General features: G+C 37.7%; 1 protein-coding gene across 3 annotated transcripts in view; it reads left to right on the forward strand.

Annotated features, from left to right (window-relative positions):
• JAKMIP1 (janus kinase and microtubule interacting protein 1) overlaps positions 1 to 16,759 on the forward strand; it is a 178,211-nt gene that overhangs the window by 44,061 nt on the left and 117,391 nt on the right. For all 3 annotated transcript variants that reach the window (XM_076335917.1, XM_076335913.1, XM_076335915.1), the window contains exon 2: positions 14,294 to 14,487. The gene's annotated coding sequence lies outside the window, so the exon portion shown is untranslated. The remainder of the gene's footprint in view (positions 1 to 14,293; positions 14,488 to 16,759) is intronic.

Consider the following 16,759-nt stretch of genomic DNA (forward strand, 5'->3'; position numbering starts at 1 on the left):
ATTCCTTCTCGAAGCTCACGTGGTAAACTTTTCTAGACATAATTCTAGGCTTTGGCATTTCAAACTCATCCTTTTTTAATATTGAGAAAGTTTTGCAAATGAAGTGGTTTATTACATATAATACATCATGTTCTGTAATGAAATAGATGATTATATGTAGATGCATGGTTTTATTTCAACTTTCTTTAAAGGGAATTCGAATCTGGTGTCTTCTGTCCTACTGGCAATCAGCTAAGAAATGTGAAAGCTGGTGTTACGACTAATGAAAAACATATTTACGTGCCTTTACTAAGTGTTTTTGTCGGTTTATAGCTCCCTGATTCCTCTAAGAAATTCTACTAATCTGTGTGATGCTCTGAGTAATGGGTTGTGATTTCTGGGTTAGGCAGAGGGCATTGAGGAGCGCTCGCTCAGCTGGAGGGCTCCCTTGGCTGCACAGCTGAGGCTCAGAAGCACATGTTTGCCCAGGAGAGTGGTGTCCTGCAGTTGACGTTCACTGAGAGGCGCTGATGGTCCAACAAAGCCAGCAATTTGCTATGCTTAATACAGTTATCATTTGTAGTGTAGATTGGAATTTAATTACATTTCTCAATCAAAAATTTCTCAATTGGATTAAAATCCAATAAAACTAGAAATGGTAATTAGCAGGAGCCAGGTCAGGGGACAACTGTTTTTAACTTGTTACCCTGCCTTTGTAGTTTAGGCAAGATCTGAGTTGAATAAAAGTTCTTATATCTGCTCATGTTTTTTGTCAAAACTAAATTACTTGTTCATGTTGGCTTAATCCTGGCCTCATTTTGGAGACCGTCAATTATTTTTTAAAAAAAGACTATAAATACAGTATGTTACATAAATATATTTTCAGTGCTAAGAATAGAATACGATGTATCAACTCTTTACCTGGATTCCTATTGATCAACACATTCATATTATTGATTCATTAAGTGTCTATTTCTATCTTAGAAATCTGTGGTGCTGCTCTTGAATCAGCACCTCAGGTCTGAAAGTTCAGTCATCAATTTTCTCAATTTCAACAATTTCTTATTGGGATGATGTAATACTACTTACAAATTTTTTAGTAGCTCTGCTCCTTAACAAGCATGATTGGAGATATTCTACAGGTTACCACACATTTCCAAAGAGAGGTTTAGGGGCGGCTTCCCATTTAGTCCATGCCTCCAGCCTTTGGAATTAGAGCAGATCGCACTAAAATTTCCAAAAACAATTACCAAGTTTCATGGAGCTTAGAGTAAACAAGTAGTGTATACATAGGAGAATATAGTTCCGTGTGTGTAAATCATGTTCTCCTCCCTCTGCAAACATGCTGATCACTTGCTTGTAGCAGTACTAAGTCATATTTTATAAACATCAAAACCAAAAGGGAAGGCATAATTTGTCCTATTGCAGTACAGCAGCCAGAGGATCTCGTAGGATAAAGTGGTGACTTTCTTTCTCTTACCTTCTGGGTGAAATAGTACCAATAAATATCAATTATCTTATAGGTAGATTTTCTTTTCTCCCCAAATGTTACCGCTTGGCTTGGTGTTTAAAAATTGATGATAATTAGGTGGCTAAGTTACAGATATTGTATCCAGTAAACCTTAATTAAGTTATTTTTTAAAATTTTAAAAACAATTTCTCCTTTGTGTGTTAAATGTTCAGTGGTCTGAAATTAATTAACTTTGAACCCATCAAATTTGAAATACAATAGCATTTCATACTTAGCAATGTTCCAGTAAAAGGTTCAATTGAATTTTGTTTGTTTTACAACAGCTGTTAAGCTTTCAGCAAATAAATTGCCATAGTTAAAGAATATCGTAAAGAATCCCACAAGGATTTTAAGAAGCTTCTGAGTGAACGTTGGCTGTATGATGACAGAAGAAATTTAGTGCAGGTTTGCTCAAGGTAATACATGTGGAAATGAAGAATTGTAATGTCTGCTAGATTTTAAATTATAGTAGGTACATGCAACCTAGTGAACAGCTTACTTAAAAGCCTTTGGGCCGTGCTGAACCAAAAAGAACAAACCCAGCACCCTGACCTATTAGGTGATGGGCTCAGAGGGTGGTCATTGGCACTGTAGTGCCCTCTCTGCCACATAAATGGTGATGTCCACAGCATTAGTCCTCTATAGGCTTACCTTTTAACAAAGGAAATCTGTGCCAGGAATACAAGTTCAAAGTATACATCTATGCATTTTAACCCCTTTAAGGACTTCTAAATGACACAATATTAAAAATGTGATGTTTTCCTGGTTTAGAGAGAAGATGCATAAGAACTGCCATGCTGGTAAAAAAAATTTTTATCTTGGATGTGTGTATGTGTATATTTTATATATATTTATATATATTATATAAATATATAAAATATTGCTGTGTAGAAAAGGACTAAGTGTACGCCAGCTGAATTGTATCTAAGGACTGCATCCCTTTTACATGGCTTCTTCAACATGCGCACTTCTGCTGATGGTTGCACTTTCCTTGACTTTATTGTTCCATTGTCCCTAATAAATATGGATACTTTGATGCAGTAGCATGCATATGTTAGTTCTCTTTTTCTAGTAGATCTTTGCTGACTCAAGCAGCAGTCTATTTCATCTGAAACTTTATTTACTGCGAGGTTTTTATATAAATATGCAGTAAAAAAAGGGTGGTATTAAGCCAAGAGATTTATCAGATGTGGGAAAACCAAAGAAAAAAAAACAACAAACAAACCTGAAACCAGACAAAGAATTTCTCAGAACATTTCTGTTCAGCATTCAAGTTATAGTTAGTAATGCAATGCACAATTTTTTTTAAAAGCTTATTATTTTATGTTTTCTATTAAAGGTGGTGTTATAAAGAAAGTGGAAAATAGATTAATACTTTTAACTGTCAGGAAAACAGAACAGGTCATAGTATTGCAGATAATTTTATTTGAGATAAACCATCTTAACTGAATTGTGAATAAAAATATTTGGTACGATGTATTTGGTATTGCAAAGATTTTGACTTGATATTTCCTGTCATAATGTTAGAAGAATATTAATTTCAAAATTAACTTGTTATAGAGCAAACAAATTTAAAACAAGTTCACAATTCTCCTGGAACGGGGTTTACTCTTCCCCCCCCGCCCAAATTTAGTAGGGCAGCAGGACATTTAAAAAAAATAAGAAAAGGGAGAGAGTGGGCACGTGAACATCAAGCTCAGCATCTCTATCTGCAGGTCAGTGAACTTTATGAGCTGGCAAAGTAAAATAAGCTGAGCTATGTCACTGCTGGCAGGCCAGCAAGGATTTCAAGCTCAGCATACGTCACTATGATGAGAGCTGCGAGGACCTTCTTTGTGGAAATGTTAGGAGCAGGTTTGTGTCTGTGCCTGGTCCCCATACTCATGTTCCTGAAAGGTGGATATTTTGCACGTTTGTATGAACAGATCTTTGAAATGCCAAAGGGAGTATAGCAAATGCAGGGAACCCCACCCTGCTCAGGGTATGTCCCCTGTGCCCTGTGCCCCTCAGGCTGGCTCCTCCCTGTGTCACCACTGTGGAGCGTGCGTGTTTTACTGGGGTATTGCACATTCCAGCGAAAGTTCCTCCTGACCTTTGTGAACAGCAGTGTAATGCTTTGGTGGGGTCACTGTGTCTGGGGCTGAGGGACCAGGACGTTAGGCATCCCAGAAGTGGGTTTTCCTGCCAAATCTGTAGCCATTTCTGAACAGTGTTTAATGACAGCATCCTGCTTTGGTGTATAGCATATGTGCTACTGTGTGTATGTAAATTTTTATATATGTATGGTATAAAAATGTGTGAGGAGAGGAAGGAAAAAGGATTTCAGACACGAGGCTTTGGGAGGTATGTTTCTACTTTTAATTTATTTACTTAGTGGAACAGGATTAGTTTCTCTAATGTATCTTGAGAAGGCCATGACAGCCATATTTTTAGGACACAGATTTTCATAGCTGGTAATTCCAACTCCTGCTAGGGAGGCTGGAAGCTGTACTTCATGATATAAAAGTGAAGGCAAAGCTCTGTTAAAATATAACTCTGTGGATTCCTATCTGTCTGTTCCTTAATGACCAATATTGCTCCAACATTTTTTCCTCAATCCCTGTTTGTAGGTGTTTACTCCTCAAGAAAGGACAGTGACTCTAAACTGGCGAGGCAATGTTTGCAGGCAGGGGCGGCCCCCTAGCTTTTGTTAAATCCAGCCCAGTCTTGGGCATGCACTCTTTTCATCAGGTCTGAAACGCAAGAAGCAATCTTCAACGGCCAGCTTGTCCTGAGCTAAGAAGACTTGTTCTGACTTTAATTAGATATATATCAGCCAGAACATCTCTAGAAGAAAAGGTATTTAGTACTCATGGCATACAAAGGATATTAATGTGATGAGGAGGATGGAAAGAAGTGATGAGGTATTTGTCTCCAGTGGGAAAGAGAGTGAGTTTATTCTCTGTAGAACATGAAGATGGGAGAGGAGATGGGGCAGAGGGAGAATATAATCCAGTATATTAAAAAAAAAAAATGTTTTGAGTTTGTAGTTTTGGTACCCAATAGTCTTAGACTTTCTTTTATACATGTGAGGTGTGGCTTTGGTGCTGCTATTGAATTAAAGAAGAACCAAAAAGCCTTTGGTCAAAGACTTTGCTCTTTCTGTGCATAGCAGTAGCTGAAACAGGGCTTGTAGTGTTCAGTCTTAGGGACTGAAAAATCTATGGTAGATAAGTTGCACTTATCGACATACATTGATTGCCTATTTTAAGAAATATCACTAGCTCTTTGCATCTCTGGATACCTAAATACCTTTTGACTGGTAGATGCATTTTCAGGAATAGTTGTAAAATTTTATACGATCTGTTGTGAAGCATGCCACTGTCAGACATGAAATCCTCATGGTAGAGACATCTGAAGAATTCAGTTTGGTAAATAACTGGACTGGAATTAACAGAGAACTAGAATTTAACAGCCAGCGTGCTTACACGTTACTGCATCTCTACAGCACTCCCTTACGGTGCTTTTGGCGAAATGGCTGGAGAAGGTTGTCACTCCATTGCTGGGTAGTTGTTCCGTAAAGGCAAGTACCTGAAGAGCATTTAGATTGATTTTTTTCTTTTATTCTCCCATCCTCCATCACTATGATTTTAATTGGAAGCAGCTCTTTGTTCATGTAAAACTAGCGTGAAGTCCTTTACTGAAAGATAGTGATGTCTTTGCATCAAACAGTGCCTGTTTCAAACTGTTATGCTTGTCTTTGTTTAATTGGACTTGCCAAGGTTTCTGGGAGAATGAAACTTCTATCATCTCCTCCTGCGAATCACCTCAACATGCTGTCTCTGAGTACAAAAATCTCCTTTTTATGAGTAAGTGGAATAATATGCTAGCTGGATTCTGATATTTATTAAATTTTAAGTCTTTGTCAAAACCTGGAAGAGAGCACTGAGAAGTGCAGAATTTGCAGGTGTACGTCCATGTGTCATTTTTATGATCATTATGAAGCCTTTATTGAGCACGCAGGATCCGTGCACTTCATAGCTGCTATGTAACTGAGAAATGTAGATACTTGTAACTTTGCTGTTAGAACTGAAGCATTTACTAATAATATACTACAAACTGAACATCAAAGAGGTTGCTCACCAGAGCAAGGTATCTTAACAGAGCTAATTGATGCCGTTAGGTATACAAAGCGCAGGTTTTCTTCCCAGGCAGGGTTAACTGCTGAGCTGCAGTCCAAGCACACACCACTGGACTCGGCTGCCCCGAGTCCTTTTCACAGTTTCTTGCTGACTCACTGGGTGACCTTGAGTAAACCTCTTCCCTTGGCGTACGCTGTCTGCAAAGGAGAAGTACTAGCAATGGCCTGTGTAGTTATTCTTGGATGACGAGTTCTGTGAAACTGCAGATTTGATGTAAATGATATGTTTTGTTTCATGTTTTATTAGCCTTACGGTAGGCACTGTGTGTCGGTAATAAAAAGGAAGATGGGGTATATGTGTCGAGGGACAGAAAGGAGGGAACTGGGATGGAGGGTTGATAACTAGATTATAGGTGGGGTGTTGAACGACTTTATCTTTGGCTTCCTTGATTTTAGAGTATATGCTCGTTGATCCTGCAACGCTGATTCAAAGTTATTAAGAGGGCTGTGTTTTAAAAAGCAAAAATAATAGTAAGAAAAGCTAGTGCTGAAATTTAAAAATCCAATTTCTCCCAACTTAATGTTACTTCTAATTTGACTAGGTATGGCTTTTTGTGTGCATACATTGTCTGTGCTCAGGAATATACATCTTACGGAATTCGAAAGAGAGAGTAGCATTATGGTGGACTGTCTCTGTAAAGGGTCTTTGACATCTTATCTACCCCCTCTTGACAGATAATTTTATCCTGTTCAGACAGAATATATTCTAGCTTTCCAAATCTTTGACCTGTTTTAGATAGCTACTGTTCTTCCTTGTTTTGAACTAACTGTCCAAAAACTTACTGAGTTACAAGGGTTTGTAAAAAGAGCAGCCCCTAAAGCCAGGAATTTGTCTCAAATTAGTGGAAAAGTTTAAGGGAAATACTATGTGATCCTACAAGATCTTTGTAACATTGTAAAGCAGAAGCTTATGCTTTTCCAGTTGTTCACACAATACCAGCTTCCAGCTGGCAAAGATCCTCAGTATACCACTTGGCTCTCATTTTGGTTGGAATTTTAAATGTGCTGATATCAAATTTTCTTTTATTGAACAACATATTTTAAGACTGCTCGTACCTGTAAGGATCTGGCTTTTAAAGGGAAGGACTGCCATAGAGCTGCAAGAAAAGTTTTTTAAATAGTTTGTCAAAAAGTCTGAAAAATAAAATGAATACCATGAAGTATCGCTGTTGTGACACAGGGCAGACTTCTTATGAGTACGCAAGGCAATTTAAAGCAAGTGCTATTATTTGTATCAATGGTCACATGTGACTGTTTCCAAACTCATGCTAAATGCTGATGTGAAAATTTCTTACTTTTTAATTAATCATATCCAAGTCAATTAAGCTAAATAAGTAAATTCTAGCCTTTGCGTTCGGGGTTTTCAGGGTTAAGATATAAGAAACAGACTTCAGGTTGTTAAGGCTTAGGAATCCAGTTGTTTCTGTACAGGGCCACCCATATATATTTGCTGGTACCCATATAAATGCTAAATGAATGTCATACATATTTATATACTGCATGAACTGCTGAGGCAAAACAGCAAATAAACAAGCCATATTTGAGAGAAGCTAAAAGGCCTGAATAGCCTAATAAATCTTGCATTAGACTTAAGTTTAATAAATACTAGGCCCTGAGGAGCACCAGTGGAAAAACAGAAATTCTTTTTGGAAGCCGAAACCTTTGCTTTTCCATCGTGTGGACATACAAATATGTGCAATTGCCTTATCTGTGACAGATGTATGAAGAATCCTTGCTCAGGCTTTAAAACTGCAAATTCTCTAATATCTGAAATAGCAAAGAAGAGAGTTAGTCCATGAGTGAGCTTATATTCCCTTTGAGGGCCAGTCTAATTGGCAATCTTACATCAGCAACCTCGGTCACTTTGATAACGCGGTACTGAACGCTGTGTGTGGGAGTGAGGAGGAAAAATAGCCTTGTAAACCTTCATTGCTCCAGACTATGTCTTTGAGTAAGCTGTGTAAGAGCAAGACAAAATAGCTTCAATTGCTGGGTCAGTCCAGAGCACAAAAAATGATATTCAGCAGCTTGAAACTGATTTGGAAGCAAACTACTGCCAATAGAGAGCAATGGCACAACATCTCCCTGCATTCTTATCCCATTCAAGGGGTGAGCCCATAGAGTCTGTGCGGGCTGAACTCCCTACTGGTGAAGCACCAAGCAGGCAGAACAAGAGTCATTAAGTCAAGGAATGAGAGTTGCACCAAACTGTTTCTGAAGCCTGTGCACGGCTGGAAACTCCCCCTGGAGCTGTTTATCAGGCAGAAAAGGCTGTATAGCAAGTGTGTCAAAATGCATGAATTTGTTCTTAAAAGTTCTTGAGTAAACTCACTGGTGTTTAAGACAGTATAAAGAAAAGAATATTCCAGCAAGTTTCTTAATGCACTCAACACTGCTCCTACTGAAGTGCTAACCCCCCCCATTTTATCCTTCACTGGAGATGATGTAGTATGGATGGTTGTATAATACTTTGACATTCCTGTCTCTCTTGCATTTATATAAATCCTATGGTAACATAAACATTAATGTTATACACGAAAAAGGATAGTCTATTTTTGTAAGGTCTGAGAAGCCTAAGACCTGTTAGCTGTATGGAACCTATCTAGAAGTTAATTTGGTGTGAGAGAAGGGGTCTTGGAGGGGAGAGCCTCCAGGAAGTAGGTTGGCTCCTTTGGCAGACTTGGGAACAAAAAGAGCCCACAAACTTGTGTAAACAGGCTGAGAGGTGTCACCAGTCACAGCCTCCAGCAAGGAAATCTGAGTCAGGGAAAACATTTTATGTTGAGTGTTTTATTATATATATATCTTATTTTTTTAAATGTATAAAAAGACTGGTTCTTAGTGTGAATGAGGCTGTGTAGTCTCTGGCCATGTTCACTGAAAGCTCGTTGAATCTGTTTTTAAAAAAAATACGTGGGACGTTAACATGCCTGGTATTTAATGAATACAGAACGTCATTCATAACTTTCATTATTAGTTAATTACTGGTAGTCTTTAAGGAGATAATTTCACATGGATGACTCTCCCCCACCCAATTACTACTTCATCCCAGTCATCTTAATTACCGAGAAAGTTATTGTATATCTTTATTACACGTAAGCACTATGTAACATAGAGAATATAGATTTGTCTGCTTTTGCACACAAAAGCAACTGTGTCCTGCAGTTTGCACACCATATTTGTCACATAAAATCTAGTAAATACTGTAACTAACTTATTTTCTAAGCGTGTTTTATGGTGTTAAATCGACTGTACAAGCAAGTCACACGCACATTCTTCTGAAACACCTGCTCAAGAATTCCTATTGCTTCCTACTTCAGAAAAAAGAGAAAGAATAGGAAGATTTTTCTTTGCGTTGACAATCCAATTAAAACAACAAGGTGGCAGGAACGATATCAATTCCTGTGAAAGCACTGTTGCATGATGCACTGCCTACCAGCCATTTGTAGGCCCTCCGTCAGGGAATTGTGGCACAGTAATCTGCAGTAAGGCAATACAGAATGACACAGAAACAAATTTCAATTGTTGACCTGTTTTTGGTAGTCCACCATTGCTGGCAGAAGTTTAAATGAATCCCAAGGAGTGACTTGTTATGGGGATGCCAAAACAGAAAGCTATAATATAGAAGAGGCAGGAAGGTGAGTGACTACTCTTATGTCTGTCGTTGTTTCTCGTATCCAAATAAAAATTCTGTGTTTCGGCCACCAAAGACATATGTTGCAATAAAAACAACAGATTGAAACAGATCAGGAAAGTTTCCATCAGTGTTCCTGGTAGTTGTCGAAGAAGTATTTGTAGGCGAGAACTTGCTGCTTATCATGTCTTTGATTTCTGCTGTATTGACTTCGAAGTTGATATTAAAAATAAGAAGTAGGAAAAAGTACCCAAAGTCATTCTGTCCTCTTTAAGTTTGTTCACTATATAAAGGATGGAGATGGTGGTTGTGCATTTTTCGAAGTGCATGTTGCTGAGGATATGTGGAATGGTCTATAAATGTCACGCCACAGTATTTTCTTGCTAAGTCTTTGTGTTGAAAGGGGATGCCTCTGTGGCATGATCTGTTCTTTTTCTACCTTGGGCCGTGATGCATTCACAATATTTTACATTGAAGTTTCCACTTAGATTGTCGTTGTTTTCTGGTGATTCTTTTAAATATCATTTTTCTATCTGCTTTTGGTGCAGCCACAGCAGAAGGCATCACATTTTCTGGTTGTAATACGGTATATTAGGTGGAGACTGAATGGGTAAAGGAGAGAGCAAGTGATGTATATGGGATACAAGTGTTTGTTTGCTGACGTGTTCTGGCTGTCGACATGTCAAGTCCCATTCATGAAGGGCTGCATCTGTGCCGCTTTTATTTATGTGTGATTAATTCTTTGCTCTGCTGGAAATCCCAGGGAATCTGGTACCAAAGCAAACATGACATTCTTAGAAATCAAAGACTAGAGGCAAGAATGGGAAGATGCAATCTTCTTGCATGTAATTTGTATGCCTGACAAATATATGTCTTACTGACAAATTATAAATCAAATGAATACTATGGATATAAAGCTTTACACTGGAAAACAAGGTACTGTAGTAAAACGTCATGAGTTTTTGGAAAGAAGTACGCTTTTTTAATGCTTGAACATTTGGTGATAAGAAGGAACCCCCTTCCCTCCCTCCTCTGACTGTCGATTAGAATAACTTCTGACAAAAAGCCAATGGTAATGTACATTCCCATTACAAAGCATTTGCCAAGCAAAATTTCTAGCAACTACTGCAGAGAACTCACAGATGTGCTCAGCACTGTATTCCCAAAGGAACTGCCTTTTATTTGGGTCATTCTTGTCACTGTCTGCCATGCTTTATGCTTAGTCATTTTAAAACCAAAAAGCATTGTTTCCAAAAAGTCTTCAAAACGTGGATCAGCTGTACGAGGATATAGGGAGGGCTTCCGAAATACTCAGGGAAACTACTTTGCTGTTATCACGTGCTAAGGATGTGATTGTTGTTTATCTTATTTTTCTGCTCTGAAGATTAGCGTTGGACCCTGCCTGTTGCTGTTTGAGGTGTGGAGGACAGGAAGGAGGGTTATTACCTCTCTTGTACTGAAAAAAGAGTTGAGATTATTTTTGCCCCCCGGCTTGTAGTCCACAGACCCTGTATGTGTGGACTGTATGCGACATCACCCCAATTGCCAGAGGAACCATCTCTAAAATAGCTAAAATCTCTAAAATAGCTGTCCATCTTAGTGGGCTTTTTTGTGTGTTGTTCCCCCCCCCTCCCCCTTCTGCAAGTAGTGCACTCTGTTTAGGAGTTAAAATGGACTAAAATGTCCCATATGAACGGATCTGGCTAAAATCTCTGAGAATCTGAGTGCTTTCCCTATTCTGGGAATCTAAAGGAATGGGTGGAGGTTGGCATCAGTGTTTACTCTCTTACCTTTACATTTATTTTGCTCTCAAGATGTGGTGCTACCTGACATGATGGAATAATGTGTCAGAAACAGAATTTTCACCAAAGATTCTATGTATTTCAGTTTGTAATTAAAAAAACCCAAACAAACAAACTTGGATACTTTCTGGCCTTTCCTAACTATTTGGGAAGTGTTGACAGATTTGCAAGTCATTGCCATGTAAACAGAAATAAAACCTTCATGTTTATAACACTGAACTTTTGCCTAGAGAGCCATTATATAATAAAGTATGTAACTGAATCAACTTTCTTTATTTAGTATGTACTGCCATAACTACAGGATATGAATATGTTGGTGACTTTTTTACATTGAGTGAGATTAGTCATTTATTAAACATCAGCTCATCTGTCAATTTTTTTCTATAATACTTTTGGTTCTTTGAGGAGTTTTTGGCATGCATGGTATATTTTGAGTTCTGAATGAATTTGAACAAGTGTGGTTTATGTTCTGTTTTTTGTAGATTAACAGATACATTTCCACAGCAACAGTTTCCCCTCTTCATCCTTCCCCGCCACCATTGGAAGTAGATTTAGCTTAGCAGTTACTGGAAATGAGAAATTAAGTATCCAATTATTTTAAGTCATTTTTGTATTACCGTATCTTTTAAGAAACTATAGGAAGATTACTGAAGGATTATTGGGTTGCAGGTTTCCAGTGGTTGCTGGTAATTTGTTGTGAATAGCACTCCAACAACTTTGAATGGCTGGCATAATGAAATGTTTCAAGTTTGCCATAGTTTCTGCACGACTTATTGCCACTTAGTCTTCTTTTTTAATCTCACTGGTATGCTATGTCACTGAAACATCCACTTTAAAAAGTATATATTGTTACATTACTATACTATTTTTATTATATATGCTATTATTGCTGCAACTTGAAATTGCAGGTTCTAGATCTATATTCATCCTTCTCTCAAAGCTTTTGTAAACACTGTTCTCTTTATATAGGGAGGTCACCTGGCCAATAATATTATTAAGACACTTTTTATTTCCAAATTTACTAGAGAATTTAAATACAACTGTTAATCTGAATGGCAAGTTTTCTAGAATCTAAGAACTTCTCTTTTAAACGAGCTGGTATTGTGGAATGAATAGATATGCTAAAACTTAAATACATTTTTAAATGTAGAAAACTTACCTGGATAACTTTTGAATTTGAAGTTGTGTGTGTGGTGTTGGTTTTTTTTTTCTTTTGAGACTTGAGATTTATACTGTGGGCATTTAGCAAGAACTTTGTTCTAACGCTGTTTTGTTGTCTTCTTGCTGGCCTGATTGCTGTCTTTACTTGTCTTTGACAAGTATATTCTTGCTTTCTCTTAGACGTTTCTGCATTTACATGTTAGTGTGGCAAAACCTTCTCTTTTCCTTTTATTCATATGTATTCAAATTGCTTCCTGAAGGCCAGATGAAAGTAGCAAAATGTTGTTTTATGTGGAATAACGATATTGGAATATTTACAAACAGGGCAACTCAAAAAGGATGATGAAGATAGGGTAAAGTCAGACGTATCTGACGTCATAAAAAATAGAGGCTCTTGGCCTCCCTCTCTCCCTGAGAGGCTTGTTACTATATAAATAAATTGAACTCCTCTTTTCCATCCTTCTGTGCTACTTAAAGATGCTGACTAAGCTGTTTTAGCACTTTGATCTCCTGCCATGGTCTGGCCCTAGCTGTACTTTCATCCTCTTCAAAAGTATTCTCTCACAGCAGAGAATTTGGCCCTAAGGAAATAAGTATGCAGATTTTTGTTTCCATTAAATACTGCCTAGATGGCTGCCTTTATTGAATGAATAAGCTGGTAAGTTATTCCCCGAGGATTTAGTTTTTAAGCCACTAACAGAATTGACTCTGTAACCTTTAACAAACCACTAGAAATGAGTGCAATACTTCCCAGCAAAGGAAGTAATTTAGGAGTTACGTTTTTGGGACTGGTACCATTGGATGCAAGCCTGACATATTTTGTGTGAAGTACAGCTTTTTGTGAAGACTTGAACTGTGTACATGGTAATAGATATATCCGTCATGTTTCAGTGCTGTTCGGATGTGTTATCTTGCCTGGCTTCTAGCTCTCTTGCCCAAAAGGCCAGGGACTTTGATCGGTTCTGTGTCGTGTCTTCCAGCCCTCTGCTTTGGAGACCCCGGTATGGGCATGTCTGCACTAGACATTGTTGGAATTTGTTTGCCTTGTCTGAATCACTTTTACTCAATCACTGACTTACGCTTTAACGCAAAGGGCATACCATGAGAAGATTTATTATTTAGGATACTCTACTCTGTTTTCCCTACTCCACAGCATAAATAATGGTGCTGTCATAGGTGTTTAGAGACTCTAGGAAAACTGGGGTAGATGATACTCATTAAGGAACTTGACTTTCTTTTAGTCATTAAGCTTTCAGAGTGCTATTTTCCATGAAGATATCTCCATAAAGATAATTTTATTTCTGTAAATAGATTTTTCTGTGCATGGGAAATATCAATCCAAACTAACGTAGTGCATAGCAACAAAAATTTGAATGCTTCTGTTGTTTCCCCTTGTGATCAAAATAAGTTGAAATATTATCAAGAAATGTGAAGTGAAACAATATCAAGGCTTTGTGCATCTCTTGATTATTTTTTTTCAAAGAGGAAATTGTCGTCATACCTTCACTGTACAGGAGAGTTAGACACAGAAGAACAGAATCCAGGTTTTCTGAAATTCAGTCTTGTCCTCTTTTCAACAGGACACACGAGAACTTCCTTATGTTGGTATATTTTTGGTATTTATAATGATCCATGGCAATGGTCAGTCTGCATGTGACAATGTATAGGTGACCACCATGACAATTTAAGCCTGTAGCCCACAACAAATAACTGGTGTTGAAATGGAATACAAATTTAGTGTTAGCTATGCTGAGTTAACAGTCTGGATTGACCTGGTCTAATTGTCAAGTAGCTTAGCAGCTTTCATCCTGCTTTCATTGAGGACCATCTAGCAAAGAAGACCATGAATTAGACTCTGCATATATGTTCTTAATAGGAAGATGATGCCACACTTGTAATTTTACATGATATCTTATTCTGCTGCATTTTGTTACCCTATGTAAATATTTTTTTTTCATTGCATTGCTACCATCAAAGCTGTTAATCAAATCTGATTTGGGTTAAATCTCTTTTCTTTTGTTTAACAGATGATGTCACTAATATTGGTCAGAAATCCCTCCTTGCTGATGAAAAAGAGAATGTGCCAACAGGAGTAGGAGTTGTGGTGTGGAAGTCCCAGTACAAACATACCTAGTGACTTAGCTACTGGTGCTGCTCACTCTTCACCTCCTTAAGTTAGAATCGAACACAACTGCCTCAGAAACCTGTGGACAAGAAAAAGGTACTGTTTGTTGCCAGCATGTTGGTTGGGTAGGAAGAAAATAAATCTACAATACAGATATGACATTATCAATTTATTAGAGACAATATCATTTGAAGCTTCAAGTTTGAATTTTTTTTTGTACTGGGATGGACTTTAAACCCGACCAGATTTTGCAAGCAGTAAAATAAACCAAATCTGTACTAAGTTTTTATCTCTGCTTTAATATGGTTCTCTTTACATAGAGACTTTCTGTGTTCAGTGAATAAATTTCTTGATATGAACATTTTCTTACTCATGATTTTTCTTTATTAATTTTGTAAGGCATTTCTCCCTCCCACCCCCCACCCATGGCATCTAAAATGTGCAGTACAGAATGTTGCTCAGTGTCTTATGTTTATCGTATGCTTGGTAACTTGACCACTGTCTTACTTCAGCTATACCTGTCACCATTAATAAAGAAGAAGGGCTTAAATTGCTTTGGTCTCAGTTGGATGCTAAGCTTCTTTGACAGACTTTCCCAACCTTCTGTTGACTTTTATGTGTTTATAGTATGCACAAGTCTGGGTATTCAGAAGGCAGCTATACATGCTATGCATAAAACAACACCACAATGTTTCAGTTGCTTCGAGGGACCATCTACTGTATGGGGAAAAGTAGCAGTTTCCTCCTATTGGAGAAGTATGGTAAGGATGACAGTTTAACACAATGCCTAATTCCTGGCTTTTTTATCTTGTAGTAGTCCTGCAGTGGAACTGCAGTGATGATGCAGTTCCTAGGATTAGGAATATTAGGAGAACTCGGCAACCCCGACTCTGTGTAACTGTCCTTACTGCAGCAAAATGCCATTGGCCCCTAGAAATGATATTTTTATCTGGAAAGATGTTGCGAATATAGCTGACGTTTATCAGAAAACTGTAATGCAGAAAGAAAAGGAAAGCCCGGGTAACCCAAGAAGTATCCTTTCCCGGTGGATATTTTGTAGTTCACATATTGAAATTGTTGCCTCTTTGCTGCTCACGAACCTTGCCGTCATATTGGGTATAGTGCATAGTGAACGCTTACTTTTCATTTCTGAATGGGAGGGTAAAGTATGACTCTAAGTAAGGCAAGTGCTATGGGAAATGACAGCTGTAGAGTGCATGATCGTAACTGAAAAATTCACGAAGAAGGAAGGAGTAAAGTAAAAAATATAGGGTACAGAACATGCCTTAGGGCTCCTCTGGGTAGTATTTGCTTGTCTTCTATGACACTCAAGTACAGCTAATAGTTCATTAGTATCTTTGATTTTAATGCTTCAGAGAATTTCATTGTAGTGTAGTCATTATAAGGCAACATATAAAGAGTGAAGAAATATGTCTAAAATAATTTGGTGTTCATTAATGTAATTACCTTTTACTATAGAGAATAGTTATGGTAACTAAATTTGTTTGGGGGGCAACAGATAAACTAATGTAACCCTAAATTCTCTCTTCTGAATTGGGAGGGCAGTTCAACATTTACTTCTGACTGGGTTTAACTCTTTATGGTAAATGCATGAGGAGCTTCAGTCATAGATGTATCTAAATAAATCATCTTCATATCTACTTAATAATAACAGAAAGTAGATGATGCTGATTTTGAAAAGAATTAAAATGCTGAACTCTAAAACCAGCTGTTGAATATTATAACTTGGCTTTCTGCTAAGGTGAATGCGTTTTTGGTTTTTTTTTTTTAAATCTCAAAGGAATGCTATTTAAAGATTTCCCTTCCCCCTCCTCCCCCCCCGTTGGCCTTTAGTCTGTCCTGTTCCTGTACATCCAAACAGTTTAACATAGATTAACAAGTTGATTTAGACTTAATATTTTATTTAGCTGACTCTGCATAATGAAAATGAAATGCTCAAAACATGACAGTGTCTTCAACAACTAATGTATTTTGGAAAGTGATTTTGTCATGTGCAAATTATCTATAAGAAGGCTTCCTATTACTTGGAACTAGCTTATGAAAATCTGAGCAGAGGGATTTCATCCTCTGGATTGCTTATGCACGTTTGGCAAGTGCTACAGGAAAAAACCCCTCCCTATCTGGTCCCTATTTGTTTTATTTGATTAGTCATATTTCTTGCATATCAATGTCTTATTTATTTGGCTAGACTGTTTGTGATATCTCCAAACTGTCTCCTCAGAATGGCGGTGTAAACACAAACATTCGTGCAGGAATGGTGCTGTTACGTAGTGCAGCTACGTCCGGACACTGCTTTAGAGAAAGAGTGGCTGCTTCTGTGAAAAATTAGGATTGCTGCAATGTGTTT

The sequence above is a fragment of the Aptenodytes patagonicus genome, chromosome 4 (assembly GCF_965638725.1).
Source record: "Aptenodytes patagonicus chromosome 4, bAptPat1.pri.cur, whole genome shotgun sequence".
NCBI classification, from domain to species: domain Eukaryota; kingdom Metazoa; phylum Chordata; class Aves; order Sphenisciformes; family Spheniscidae; genus Aptenodytes; species Aptenodytes patagonicus.